The following is a 14,176-nucleotide window of genomic DNA, read 5'->3' on the forward strand; positions in this document are numbered from 1 at the left end:
AGGAGACAAGAGATAAAAATCTAGGGCCTGTTCTAGGTACAGAATGTACTAGGAAACGAAACAAAAGTTGGGACTCCCAAAGGTATATACACTCAGGGTAAGGGTGAATGAAAATAAATGCATTTCTTTTTGTTTCACATATTCCAGACTTGAGGCCGAAGAAACTGTAACCTGAAAATACCAAAATACCAGACAAAAAGGTCCCCCAAATGCTTGCTCTCCTTAGTCAAACAAGCAGGAAAGGGGCAGGCTAGCAAGACAGAAAACTTCTAGACAATAACTGTTCTACTTCAGCCAAACACCATAGAAAAACTGTGGCCCCACCCGTACAAAAGGGGAGTCTGGACCCAATTATATGCTGTTGTGGTAGACTACAGGATAATCCCCAAAGACTTCCAGGTCCTAATCCCTGGAACCTGTGAATTTCACTTTATGGCACAAAGATCTTTGCAGATGGGATTAAGTTAAGAATCTTGAGATGGGGAGATTATCCTGGATTGTCCAGGTAGGCCCTACATGTAATCACCAATGTCCTTATAAGCAAGAGATTGGAGTGATGTGGCCATGAACAGCCTCTAGAAACTGGAAGAGACAAAGAACAGATTCCCCTCTAGAGCCTCCAGAAAGAGCCAGCCTTGCCAACGTCTTGATTTCAGCTCAGGAAAACTTTTCAGATTTCTGGCCTCCAGAATTGTGAGAGAATAAATGTGTGGTGTTTTAGACCATCGAGTTTGTGGTAATTGGTTTAGCAGATATAGGAAACTAATGTAGCTTTGTATAAGAAACTCACTTCTAATATAGCAATATAGGCAAGCTTCAAGGGAAGGTTCGAAAATATGTATCATGCAAACATTAATCAAAAGAAACAGGAGGGCTATGTTAATATCAGATAAAGTAAACTTCAGAGCAAAGAAAATTACTAGGAACAGAGTGACATACATAATGACAAAAGGGTTAACCCACCAAGAACACTCAGCAATCCTAAATGTGTATGTACCAAACAACACAACAGATCTACAAAATATGTGAAACAAAACTGATAGAACTAAAAGGAGAAATAGATAAATTCACAAATATAATTGGAGACTTCAACACCCCTCTCTCAATAACTGAGAGAACAACTTAGAAAATCATCAGGGATAGAGAACAACTCAACAATACCATCAAACAACAGAATCTAATCAACCTTTATAGAACATTCCACCCCAAAATAGCAGAATACACATGCTTTTCAAATGCTTATGGAACCTGTAGCATTATCCTGTTCCATAACACAGACGTCAACAAATTTAAGAGAACTGAGATCATACAGAGTGAGCTCTCCAAAGTTCTCTCAGAAAGATAACAAGAAGATCTCTAAACACTTGGAAACTACTCAGCAAACTTCTATTAATAATATTCCAGGGCCAGCCCAGTAGCTCAGGTGGTTGGAGAGCGGTGCTCCTATGGCTGGCAACCATCGTGAGCTGCTGTGGGCTGCCGCGGGGCTGCCATGTGCTGCCAGGAGCGGCTGGTGGCCAGCGAGAGTGGCCGGCAGCCATTGTGAGCGGCCGGCAGTCGGCAAGAGCTGCTGTGAGTGGCCAGCCAACAACTGGAGACCGACTGCCTCAGCCAGGGGGAGTGCAAGGCTCATAATACCAGCATGGGCCAGGGAGCTGTGTCCTACACAACCACACTGAGAAACAACGGCTTGAACTGGAGTGGGGGGGGAGGAGGAAAAAAGAGGAATAAATAAATAAATAAATAAATAAATAAATAAATAAATAAATAAAATAAAATTCCATGGTAAAAAAGAAAGTCTCAGGAAAATTCTTTTAAAAAAACATGGAAGGCCTGCCTGGTGGCTCAGGTGGTTGGAGCTCTGTGCTCCTAACGCCAAAGGCTACTGGTTCAATTCCCACATGGGTCAGTGGGCTCTCAACCACAAGGTTGCCGGTTCAATTCCCACAAGGGATGGTGGGCTGCACCCCCTGCAACTAACAGCAACTGAACCTGGAGCTGAGCTGCGCCCTCCACAACTAAGACTGAAAGGACAACAACTTGACTTGGAGAAAGTCCTGGAAGTACACTCTGTTCCCCAATAAAGTCCTGTTCCCTATCCCCAATAAAATCTTTTTTTAAAACAATTTATTTTATTTTATTTATTTATTTTTATTGGGGAAGGGGAACAGGACTTTATTGGGGAACAGTGTGTACTTCCAGGACTTTTTTCCAAGTCAAGTTGTTGTCCTTTCAATCTTAGTTGTGAAGGGCGCAGCTCAGCTCCAGGTCCAGTTACCATTGAATTGGCAACCTTGTGGTTGAGAGCCCACTGGCCCATGTGGGAATCAAACCAGCAGCCTTCGGAGTTAAGAGCATGGAACTCTAACCACCTGAGCCACCGGGCCGGCCCACCCCAATAAAATCTTAACAACAACAAAAAAACATGAAAGTGAATGAAAATCAGAATATAACACTACTTTTGCTGGAATGTAGCAAAAGTAGTGCTGAGAGGGAAGAACATAAACTACCACAACTCAGCCAATATGAAGTAGATCATTTGAATAGCCTTATAACTATAAAGAATATTGAATTTAAAAAATGTAAAAACGCCCCCAAAAGAAACTTCCAGACACAGATGATTTTACTGGAGAATTCTAACAAAGTTTTAAAGAATCAAAACCAATTACACAGTCTCTTCCCAAAAAATAGGAGGAAGGAATATGTCTCAATTCATTTTATGAAGCTAGTATTACCCTGATACCAAATCAGATAAAGGTCATACAAAAAATAAAAAGCAAAAAGCTATAGACCAGTATTCCTCATAAATATAGACAGAAAAGTCTTTAATAAAATAAAATATTAGCAAATAGAATTCAGCAATATATGAAAAAAATTATCCATCATGACCAATCAGAGTTTATTTCAGAGATGTAAGGATAGTTCAATAGTCCAAAATTAATCATTGTGGGCCGGCCCGGTGGCTCAGGCAGTTAGAGCTCTGTGCTCCTAACTCCGAAGGCTGTCGGTTCGATTCCCACATGGGTCAGTAGGCTCTCAATCACAAGGTTGCCAGTTCAATTCCTCGAGTGTGGGCAGCGCCCCCTGCAACTGAAAGATTGAACACGGCACTTTGAGCTGAGCTGCCATTTAGCTCCCGGATGGCTCAGTTGGTTGGAGTGCATCCTCTCAACCACAGGGTTGCCAGTTCGATTCCTCGAGTCCCGCAAGGAACGGTGAGTTGCACCCCCTGCAACTAGCAACAGCAAACCTGGAGCTGAGCTGCGCTCTCCACAACTAAGACTGAAAGGACAACAACTTGAAGCTGAACTAAAATTGGAAGGACAACAACTTGACTTGGAAAAAAAAAAGTCCTGGAAGTACACACTGTTCCCCAATAAAGTCCTGTTCTCCTTCCCCAATAAAATCTTTTTAAAAAAATTAATCATTGTAATCACCCACATTGACAGGTTAAAGAAGAAAAAAGCCACATAATCATATTAATCAGTGCAGAAAAAGCATTTGACAAAATTAACACCCATGCATGATAAAAACTCTCAGAAAAATAGGAACGAGGGGAACTTACTCAATTTGATAACCTACAGCTAACTTTATACTTAATGATGAAAGACTATTTTTCCCAAAGATCAAGATCAAAGCAATAATGTCTACTCTCTCGTCACTCTTATTCATCATAAAGTAATGAAGACCTATCCAGTGCAAAAAGGCAAGAAAATGAAATAAAAGGCAGACAGACTGGAAAAGAAGAAATAAAATTGTCCCTATTTTCAGATGACACAATTTCTACATTGAAAATCCCAAAGACAAACCATAAAACAAACAAACCAAAAAAGTCCTAGAACTAATGAGTCCAGCAATGTCGCAGGATACAAGCTAAATAAACAAAAAAATATATTTCTATGTACTAACAATGAAAATGTGGACATCAAAATTAAAAATACAATAGCATTTACTATCACTTAAAAAACTCAGATGTAAATCTAATAAAATATGTACAGAATTTGTATTCTGAAAACAATAAAATGCTGATGAAAGAAATCAAAGAAAATCTAACTAAATGGAGAGACATATCATGTTTGTGGTTGGAAAACTCAACATATGAAGGTGTCAATTCTCCTCAAATTGACATAGGGATTTAACATAATTTCTATCAAAATCCCAGCAAGAGGTTTGCTGATATAGACAAGATTATTCTAAAATCTATGTAACGGCAATGAAATTAGAATAGTTAAAACAACTTTGAAAACGAGTAAAGTGTATCTTAGTCATTTTGGGCTACTGTAACAAAATACCACAGACTGAATGGTTTATAACAATAAACGTTTATTTCTTGCAGTTCTGGAAACTAGAAGTCTGAGGTCAGGGTGCTAGCATGGTTGAGTTCTAGTGAGAGCCCTCTGGACTTCAGACTACCAACTTCTTGTATCCTCACATGGTGAAAACAGGGTGAGAGAGCTCTCTGGGTTCCTTTTAGGAGGGCACTAATCCCATTCATGAGGGCTCCACCTTCATGACCTAATTAATTCCCAAAGACCCCACCTCTTAACACCCTCACATTGGGGCTTAGGGTTGCAACACAAGAATTCTGATGGGACAAAAACTTTTAGCCTATTGTTAGGTAAGAGGAATCATTTACACAATTTTAAGACTTCTTATATACTACAGTAATCAGGACTGTGGTGTTGATAGAGGGACAGACAAATAGATCAATGAAAAAGAACAATAACTAATTGATTTTTAACAAGGGTGCAGAAGCAATTCAATAAAGGAAAGATAGCTCTTTCAACAAATGGTGCTGGAGCAATTGGACATGCACAGGAAACAAAACAAAAACACCGCAACCTAAGTCTCATACTTTAGACAAAAATTAACTTAAAATAGATAATGGATTTAAATCTAAACTGTAAAACTAGAAAATTTTAGACAAAATCATGGGAAAAAACTTTGGGATGTAGGACTAGTCAGGCAAAAAATTCTTAGACATGACACCAAAAAATCCACTAAAGTAAAAATTGCTAAATAAAACTTAATTAAAATTTAAAATATTTGTGAATGACCTGTTAAAAGGAATAAAAGACAAGCTATAAACTGGGAGAAAATATTTTCAAATCACATATTTGACAAAATACTCGTATCTAGAATAAATAGATAACTCCCAAAACTCAACAGCAAGAAAACAAACAATCCAACTTGAAAATGGGCAAAAGAGATATTGCACAAAAGAGGGTATACAGACGGCCAACAAGCGCATGAAAAGATGTTCAACATCATTAGCCACTGGGGAGATGCAAATTAAAACCACAGTGAAATATCACTGCATACCTATCGCCATGAGAAAATAAAAAAGTAGTGACAACACCAAATGCTGGCAAGGAGTCAGATAAACTGAATCACTCATACACTGCTGGTGAGAATGCAAAACGGTACCGCCACTCTGGAAAACTGGCTTTTTTCACTCAGCATAATTCTCTAGAGCTTCAGTTGTGTGTATTGGTAATTTATTCCTTTTTATTGCTAAGTAGTATGCCATGATATGGATGTACTATAGTTTGTTTATTTACCAATTGAAAGACAGCTGGGTTTATGTCCAGGTTTTTTTGGCTCTTACATTCATGCATACATTTTCGTGTGAACAAAAGTCTTTATTTCTCTGGGATAAGAGCCCAGGAGTGCAATTGCTGAGTCATACGGTTGTTGCATATTTAGCTTCATAAGAAACTGACAATCGTTTCCAGCTGTAAACAACGGGAAATGCTGCACCTGAGCAACTGGCTGGGTGTCAGTGCTCCATGCCATCGTGGTCCAACTGTAAAGAAATCCATGTGAACGATCAGCACGGGGAGATAACACTGGGCGGTGGTTATCTTGGGCTGGGAGGAACTAGGAGGCAATAGGGCAGAGGAATGCAAAGGGCTCTAAGACAATGCTCTGGTCTCAAGCTGAGAGGTGGATTCAAGCATGTTCATTTGATGATGACAATGATGATGATGATGTATATTACATCAATCCCTTCTTTTATATGGATTAAATATTTCACCCAGTGCTTTTTTAAAAATTAAATTGTATTGGGGTGACAGTGGTTAGTAAAGTTACAGAGATTTCAAGTGTGTAATTCTGTAATACATTGTTTATATGTTCCCTTGTGTGTTCCCCACCCAGAGTCAGTTCTCCTTCCATCACCATATATTTGATCCCATTTATCCTCATCGACCATCCTCCTCCCCCCTTACAAAGGACACTGCACTTGGATTCAGAAGTCTTGGGTTTCACATCTATATAAATGACTTACTAACTGAAGCTCAGAGAGGTTGTGACCTAAGCACCTACGATAGCAACCTTAAAACTGGCCTCCTGACGTCTAGTTCAGTGCTCATTCCTCTACCCGATTCCATGGCAGCGCTTCCTTTAAGTTCCATTCTCTTGTGCATAAACGGTTAGTCACATGTTACAGGTGAAGGCTGTTGAACACAGGGCTCCAGGGTCCCCATGCACCCAACTGTCTATGTAATTGGCACCCTCTGGAGGCAAGGTGAGTGGTGCTCCTTGGGTTTCTGCAGCCTGTTGCTACTAGTTCACCTGGAGGAGAACTTCTGAAAAAAGAAATTTGCCATTGGGTTCAGGACAGAAAAGATTGTCTATGGCAACAAAATCATTATACAGGAGTTTAACATAAGGTTAAAACTTCTAAATCCAAACCACCCTCCAACATCTAGCCCACCTCTTTATCATAAGTATTATCACGGCCCAAATTTTACCCTTTCCAAAGCGTCTTCACGCGCATTATCCCAGACCAACCCAGGCAACGCTTGCGCTGACCGAATCCACAGCCCGAGTTGGGGCTGATCTTTTTCCACTTTGGCAAGTTGCTCCGTGATGTTCCCTAGGAGCCTCTCTCTCCCTGTATGCCCCCTGGGGCAGTCCAATCTGTAGACCACCCTCAGGGCCCTTACAAAATCCCCCCAGTAGAAATAGATCTTTGTTAACCCCATAACATCACTACCTTGGGTGTTTGTCTCTGTAAGTTTGGAGCCCCTAGGGGATTCGTCTCTTTATCCCTCAGTTCTCAGGAATCCACTAATCAGAGTTTCTCAACCTCAGTACTATTGAGATTTGGGGTCAGATAATATTTTGTTATAGGGGACTGTCCTATGCGTTGTGTTGTAGAACACTTGGCAATATTTCTGGCCTCCACCCACTAGAAGCCAATGCATCCCCCTTCCGCCTCCCCACCCTGTTGTGACAGCCAAAAATGTCTCCAGACATTACCAAATGTCCACTGAGGATTAAAATCATCCCTTGGGAAGAACCACTGCCCTAAGCTATGAGCTCCTTGAGGACAGGGCAGTGTCTTATGCACTTTGTGTCCCTATTGTCTAATATTGTTCTGGCACATAGGATGTGGGAAATTCAACTTATTAAGCAACTACTATGTGCCATGACATAAGTCACTGTTGACCAACCTTCAGTCATTCACAAGCCAACTTCTTGTTTTCTGTCAGATGTGCATGCAACCGATACTAGCATTAACTTGATATTTTCCTTTACAGTCACTCATTTTATCTCAGATCAGCCACCAACATGGTACCTACAGTACCTGATAGAGAGTGGGTGCTTACTAAGTATATGTGGATTATAAATTAATTTCCTTTTCCAGTTCTCGGTATCAGCTTCATGGAAAGAAACAGATTCACTGATTACCTCTCTGGTCAATTAGGGACTTCTCACTTTTGTAACAAATAAACCCCAGAATTTTGAAATTTTGACACAATGGGATTTTCTTTCCCATTTGTGACCAGACCATCGATAGCACTCTTGGCCACCGGATGACTGCTCTGTGTGGCAATTCAGGGACCTCACTCTCTTGTCATCTCAAGGTTCCACCATGCTCTGGGTTTCCGTCTTACTATAAATACAGACAACAAAAAGGGGAAAGAGTGTGTGGAGAAGGCACCCTTCTTCTTCACAGTGAGGCCCAGAAATGACACACACCACTCATGCTCACCTTCCATTGGTGAGAACCACTCCCACGGCCCCAGCTCAGTGCAAAGGGTCCTGGGAAATAGAGTCGCTAGCTGGCCAGCCACTTGCCAGTGATGACTCACCACTGTGGAACCAGGTGCACCTATCCTGGTCAACACCTCGCTGGCCCTGCCTCAGGACACGTAAGATACTGTCAGCTCACATCTCGGATGTCTGCTTTCACCCCGAGAATGTCCTCTCCACAGCACCCTATCATCCAGGCCAGCTGACCACACCTCTGATGTAGCCAAGAAGCAGAGTTGACTCTTGTCTACAATGGGTTCTCAAACCAGCATGCCCACCTCATCCCTCCCACCCTTTGCCATTAGACAAATGGTAAAACCAAGAGAGGAGAGAGGACCTCTTCAGGATTACCAAACCCAGTCAGGGGGCAGTGCAGACTGAGCTGCCTGCATTAGGCTGGTGGCAGTGGGGCCCATCCACCCACCTCCCATGGACGCAGCCCAGAAGAGCTTATGCCAGCACCCTGACACCTCTATTTGGATCCAAGCCCTTTCAAAAGGAGCATTTCAAATAGGAGCCATCAACACTTACAGAGGGTGGGTCTTAATCCATAGAGGATCATTTGCTTCACCCAAGTGATGAGACATCCATCAGCACCTCCCATTCTTCCACCAATTATCTATCTGCTAATTATCTGGGATTAAGAATTGACACGGAGCGACATGGTCATTAACCACATATTTGCACGGCTTATTCATGTTAGTGGGGCTGCTCAGTCTTACCGAGTCAAATTGGACACGCCCACAATGCTGCACAACACATTTACATCTACTTGGCTGTCAGCAGCCTATAAAGGATTGGAGGATATGTTTACTTCCAAAGGGACTTGGCTCTTGGCAAGAGCTTTTTTGCAGGGATGCTGGGTGTCTTGGCTTTCTGGCAGTATGGACCGTGGCTTAACTCACAGCACACATTTCCATCATTTGTCAAACATCGTTAGCTCAAGCACAGTAGCAGGCACAACACTGGCCCCAGGAGGTTTTACACAGATGAATGAAACACTGTTCCTATAACTTCAGAAGTTTACCTCCAGTCACAGAAACACATGCAAGCAGAGAGAGCTGCGAGCTGTGAGAGAGGGGAAAGCAGCATGTCATAGGAATGCAATACCAGGAGAGATCTGTTTGGTCTGAGAAATCAGGAGAGGCCTCACAGAGGAGGTGGCATTTTCAGCATAGAGCCAGAGACAGAGAGGAATTCCAGGCTGCAGGAACTGCAAAAGCAAAGGCCCAAAGATGCGTGAGGAGAATAGGGAGTGATCCAGTGTGGATAGCACACATGCCACAGGTGGAAAGGAGGTGTCCTGGTAGACTGGGTCATTTCAGAGAACATTGAATGTTCTGCTAGGGTTTGGAAATGTTTTCTCTGGGTATGAGGAACATGGAAGAAATTTTGGTGTGTATGTGTGGGTGGGTGTGTTTTAGTAAACTTTAAATTTAAGTATAACATCCATACAGAAAGTGCAAACATTTTCACAAACTGATGACACCTATATAAGTAGCAGCCAGATAAAGATACAAAACGCTACTAAAACTCCAGGAATCCCCTTTGGCCCCCTTTTAGGAACTCCCCAATCACAAGAGAAACCACTATCCTGACTTTAACACCATACATTAGTTTTCCCTACTTTTTTGCACTTGGCTTCTTTCACTCAGCATGTTTTAAGACTCAGCCATGCTGCTATACATAATTGTAGTTTGTTCTTTAGTGTTGCTGATACCGCTTGTATGAATGTATCACGATTATTAAGGAACACTATAGTTTCCAGTTGGCGGCTGTAAACCTTCTTGCATATGTCCTTTGGTGCTTTTATGGATGGACCTGTTGGGTACCTATCTAGGAGTGGAATTCCTGGGTCCTCGGGTATACATCTATTTGAATAGATGCTGCTAGTCTTCCAAAGGTGTTTGTCCATTTGCACAGCAGTGCATGGGAGTTCTGATTGCTCTATGTCCTCACCAACACTTGGTGTTGGCAGTCTTTTTAAGTTTACTTGTATGCTTATTTGTTTGGAGGAGGAGTGACACGATCCCAGCTAGGTTGAAGGATAGTCACTCTGGAAGCAGCAGTGTGGAGGTCAGAAAAAGGAGCTGGCACAACGGGACCGGGCATGGACCAGGCGGCAAGGTCCAAGAGAGAGGTAATGAAATCAGTGGCACTAGAACTAGAATTTTAAAAGGCTGATTAAAAAAAAAAAAACAAAAAGGCCCTCACTGTAGGTGTGGAATACACAGGATGCGGACACAAAGTAGAAGTGGATTTAAGAGGGAGATGGGTGAAGTTTTCTGTAGGAGTGGCTGGCTGGGTGAGGTGTGTCAGGTTTGAAGGCAGGAGAAAACATCCTCATTTGGGACACCTTGTGTTTGTGATGGAGGACGATGAGAGGAAGAAGTCCGTTAAACTGTTGGGTATATAGGTCTGTTGCTAAGGGATGAGGTCAAGATTGGAGACATTGAGTGAGGATTTATCATCACAGAGATAGGGGTTGAAGTCAGGGGTGTGGCTGAGATTTCCCAGGGGAGGTTGTGGGAACGAAGGAGTGGAAGGCCAAAGACCAGCCACCTACGTTTAGGGGATGAGCGGAGGAAGAAGAATGAGAGACATCGCTTCCCTCTGAAATGCTGGCAGGGGCTGTGAAGCATGAGTCAGGCCCTTTGAGTGCCAGCACAGCCTGGGGTCCATCTCACCAGCCAGGGTTTTCTCCTGAATGAACTTGCATCACTAACCTCAAAGCTGCATTGCGAAATTTGCATCAAATTGCACACCTCTGGCAGCGTCCTAGGGACAATGGGCACGAAAGACTCATCGCATCTTGGGGCTGGGAGTCCTCCTTCCCACCTCCACAACAGCTCTGCCAATTAGTTATCCAGCACCCCAGGCAGGGAACTCATGACTTCCCATGGCAGCCCATTCCAATGTCGAGGCAGTGAGGATGTAAGAAAACTTTTCTTACACATGCAATCTCGTGGAAGTCAAAGGAAAAGATAAAACTGCACTCCAATGACCCTGGCTAGGGTTAGATGCAAGGACTCTGCATTCTGGATAATCCATTTCTAATAATGTATCTGCCAGCATCTTCCTGTTGGGGTTGGGGTCACGGCGTTTGACTCCCGACAGGAAGCTGCAGTGATTTCACTCCCATTTGCACACTGGATGGGAATGTGCTCCTCCGCGGCAGGCATTCCTCTGGCTTCATCAGGCAGTGAGTACTGCCCTGGAACGTGGCCAGTGTCTCAGGACTGAAGCAGTGCATGCTACAGCACAGACCCACGGCTGCTGGCTGAGAGCGAGCCCACTGCAGGCAAGGTGGGCACAGTGCCATTCTGCTCAACATTTGTTTTTCTAAACATTTACCTGCACCCGGCCCTGTGTGGGTCTCTGAAGAAGAAGGAAGACAGATATGATTATGAAATGCTCCCACCCTTGGGGAGACTGATGGAAGAAACAGGCATGCAAGACCGAAACTTTTCCCCCCCTCTTCGTATAAATTTCCAAAATACCTACTAAGCAGCATCTGCATGCATGACCTGAAATGTGGAGATGTGGTTTCTGAAAAGACATCAGAGAAAACAACTGCCCTTGAGCCTCAATGGAAAGGGTCTTATCAGCCAGTTAACAATTGACAGCATAAACCTCCAACATGTTCATCTTAGGAGATGTTTGCCAACGGGAAAAGCATACACTACGTTCTCCCGACTAAGACATCCATCCACTAGGAAACCTCAGGCTGAGGATTCTTAGGAATTTTCCAGAATTTGCAGTTTTTGAGAATGGATAGCTTCTATCCAAGATGACAGAACAAGATTATCCTTCTGATTCTACAGATTCCTTTTTCTTTCCCTTTGCTTTACCACTCATCTTGCCTGTTACTGTACACTGACAACCTCTATATTCTCAATATGATTTCTATTATCTTCATCCTCGTACTTTTTGCCCCCGATGGCCGTGAGGATTGTCCAATCCACACACATGGAATCCCCGAGCATGACAGTGACCAGGGTCTCACTTCACAGTGAACGAGGTATGGGAATGAGCCCATGGTCATGGACGCACTGCTTGATGTCACATAGAGCACCCACAGGCAGTGGGTGTCACAGAATACCGAAATGCTCTTCTCTGCACAGTGCATCTCTGAGGCAACACCCTGAAAGGACAGAGTGCTCCCCTTCAAGATGCAGTGTACTTATTAAATCAGAAAGCTCTCTATGGAGGTGTACCCCCAGTAGGAAAGGTAGATGGGACTGGGAACCAAGAGTGGGAAGCAGCATAAATGGAGTCGGCTCTTCCAGGGTCTCCCCTCTCAGTACAGGAAGTCCCTGGGCTCCTGTCCTGGTCTCTGGTGGTGGAGCCCCACTAGCATCTCCCTTTGTCTTACTCAGTGGATTCCCTAAATGCCCACATGCAAGCTAAAGAACCCCCACTGTGGCTCCAGCCTCAGCCCCTGCCCCTTCCTAAGGTCCAGCCCAGTCTTGTCTCAAACCCAGCCCCCATCCCAGCCCCTCCCTCAGGCCCATCTCCAGTCTCACTCCCACTCTCTCACCCGATTAGGGCCTGGGGAGTGTCCTTCCCCAGACCCCAGGATGAAGTACAGTCTCTCATCCCAAGGGAAATTCAACCCCTGGATTGGCACTTACTGCAGAAACGGTTGCAGCATTTGTGATTTTGTCTTCTTTTGGTCCAAATATCTCAGGAAATCTTTAATCTTCTAGCTGCCAATATTCCTCAGTGTAACATCGCCTTTCCACCCCAAGCACCAGGCTTCATCCTTGCTGAGAATTTCCTATCAGCAATGAACTGTGGCAGCAGCTGGGGCACCACCTTTTAAAGACCTTCATCCATAGATACAGCCTTAGGGCAAACTAGCAAAGATATCTCGGCCACAGGGTAAACATGGATCTTCACAGCCCTCTGTAGTAGAGGTCAAAGCAGCTAGAAAGAATCTAGGCATTCAGGAAGTTGCCATGTAAGGAGCCAAGAGAAGTGCCAGCTAGTAAATAACCTGCAAAGGGTCTGGAGCGTGCGTAGCCTGAGAAAGGGGCCCAAAATAATTAGGTGTTTAGAAAATTACCCTGTGAGGCATCTAGGGTCTGATTCTGAGGACGCAGAAAGTGACTTGGTATGTCACTCAAGAAATGACTTATTCATTTCAAGGGATTCAGGGGAGAACTTGGACGAGAAACAACAGAAAACACCCTAAAGATTTACTTGGACAAGAAGTTGGGTAGATGCCTCCAGTAGAAGCTGTGTAGGTCATGTAGATGTGTGCAGGTCAAGGCTTGTTGCCAACAATACACTGCCTCCTCCTAGGAAGTCCTATAGCCACTTGGAAAATGGAAATCCAGCACCTTCAATGACCCAGGAACACTATTTGTATACCTCTTGGAAGCTTTCCTTCCTTGATCCAGGCATTAAACAGGCACTAGAAGCCCAAAATATATGGTTTTAGGGACAGAAATAGTGCTTACCTCTCAAAGTCCTCAAATCCATAAGGCTGTTAAGTTGACAGAGACCCAATCGAGGCCCCTTTCCCAGTTCACCTTTTTCAGTCACCCATATTTCAGGAATGGCCAAGCTGAGGCTGCTTAGCTCTTTGAAAGAAACTCCTGGTCAGGAGAGAAGCCGATCACACACTCAGTCCCCATCCTGGGTAGTCCTTTCCCTGCCTCCTCAGCTTTGAGCAAGGAAGGCCAGAGGGCCCTGAGATATTGATCATGGTCCACACAGGACGGCTCAGTCCAAGGAGAAGAGTAGACAAAGTTTTTAGCTCCTCACATCTATAATCACAGACAAATCGTGGCAGAGTGGGACTGTATGGGAACCAAGAGAGGCAGTCCAGAGTCACTCCAAGTCAATCAGTGGCAGGACATGACCGAAGGGATGACAGTGGAGTTGTGTCCCAACAGACTTCAGCCACGGAGAAGTGGTCCAGCGACAGAGAACAGAAAGAAGAGTGACTGGAGGGGATCACCACAGAGGGGAGCATCTTCTGGAAATTTTCATTCTAGCTTTAGGATGTTGGAGATTAATTTAGGGATTCCTTTGAGGGCCAGAGAGTGCAAGAAGACTGCAGCTCCTAAGCCACAATCAGAATGTCCTGAGAGCCAATGAGCTGAGAGATACACAGAAACGGAAT

Source organism: Rhinolophus hipposideros (genome assembly GCF_964194185.1).
Source record: "Rhinolophus hipposideros genome assembly, chromosome: 11".
In the NCBI taxonomy this organism is placed as follows: Eukaryota; Metazoa; Chordata; class Mammalia; order Chiroptera; family Rhinolophidae; genus Rhinolophus; species Rhinolophus hipposideros.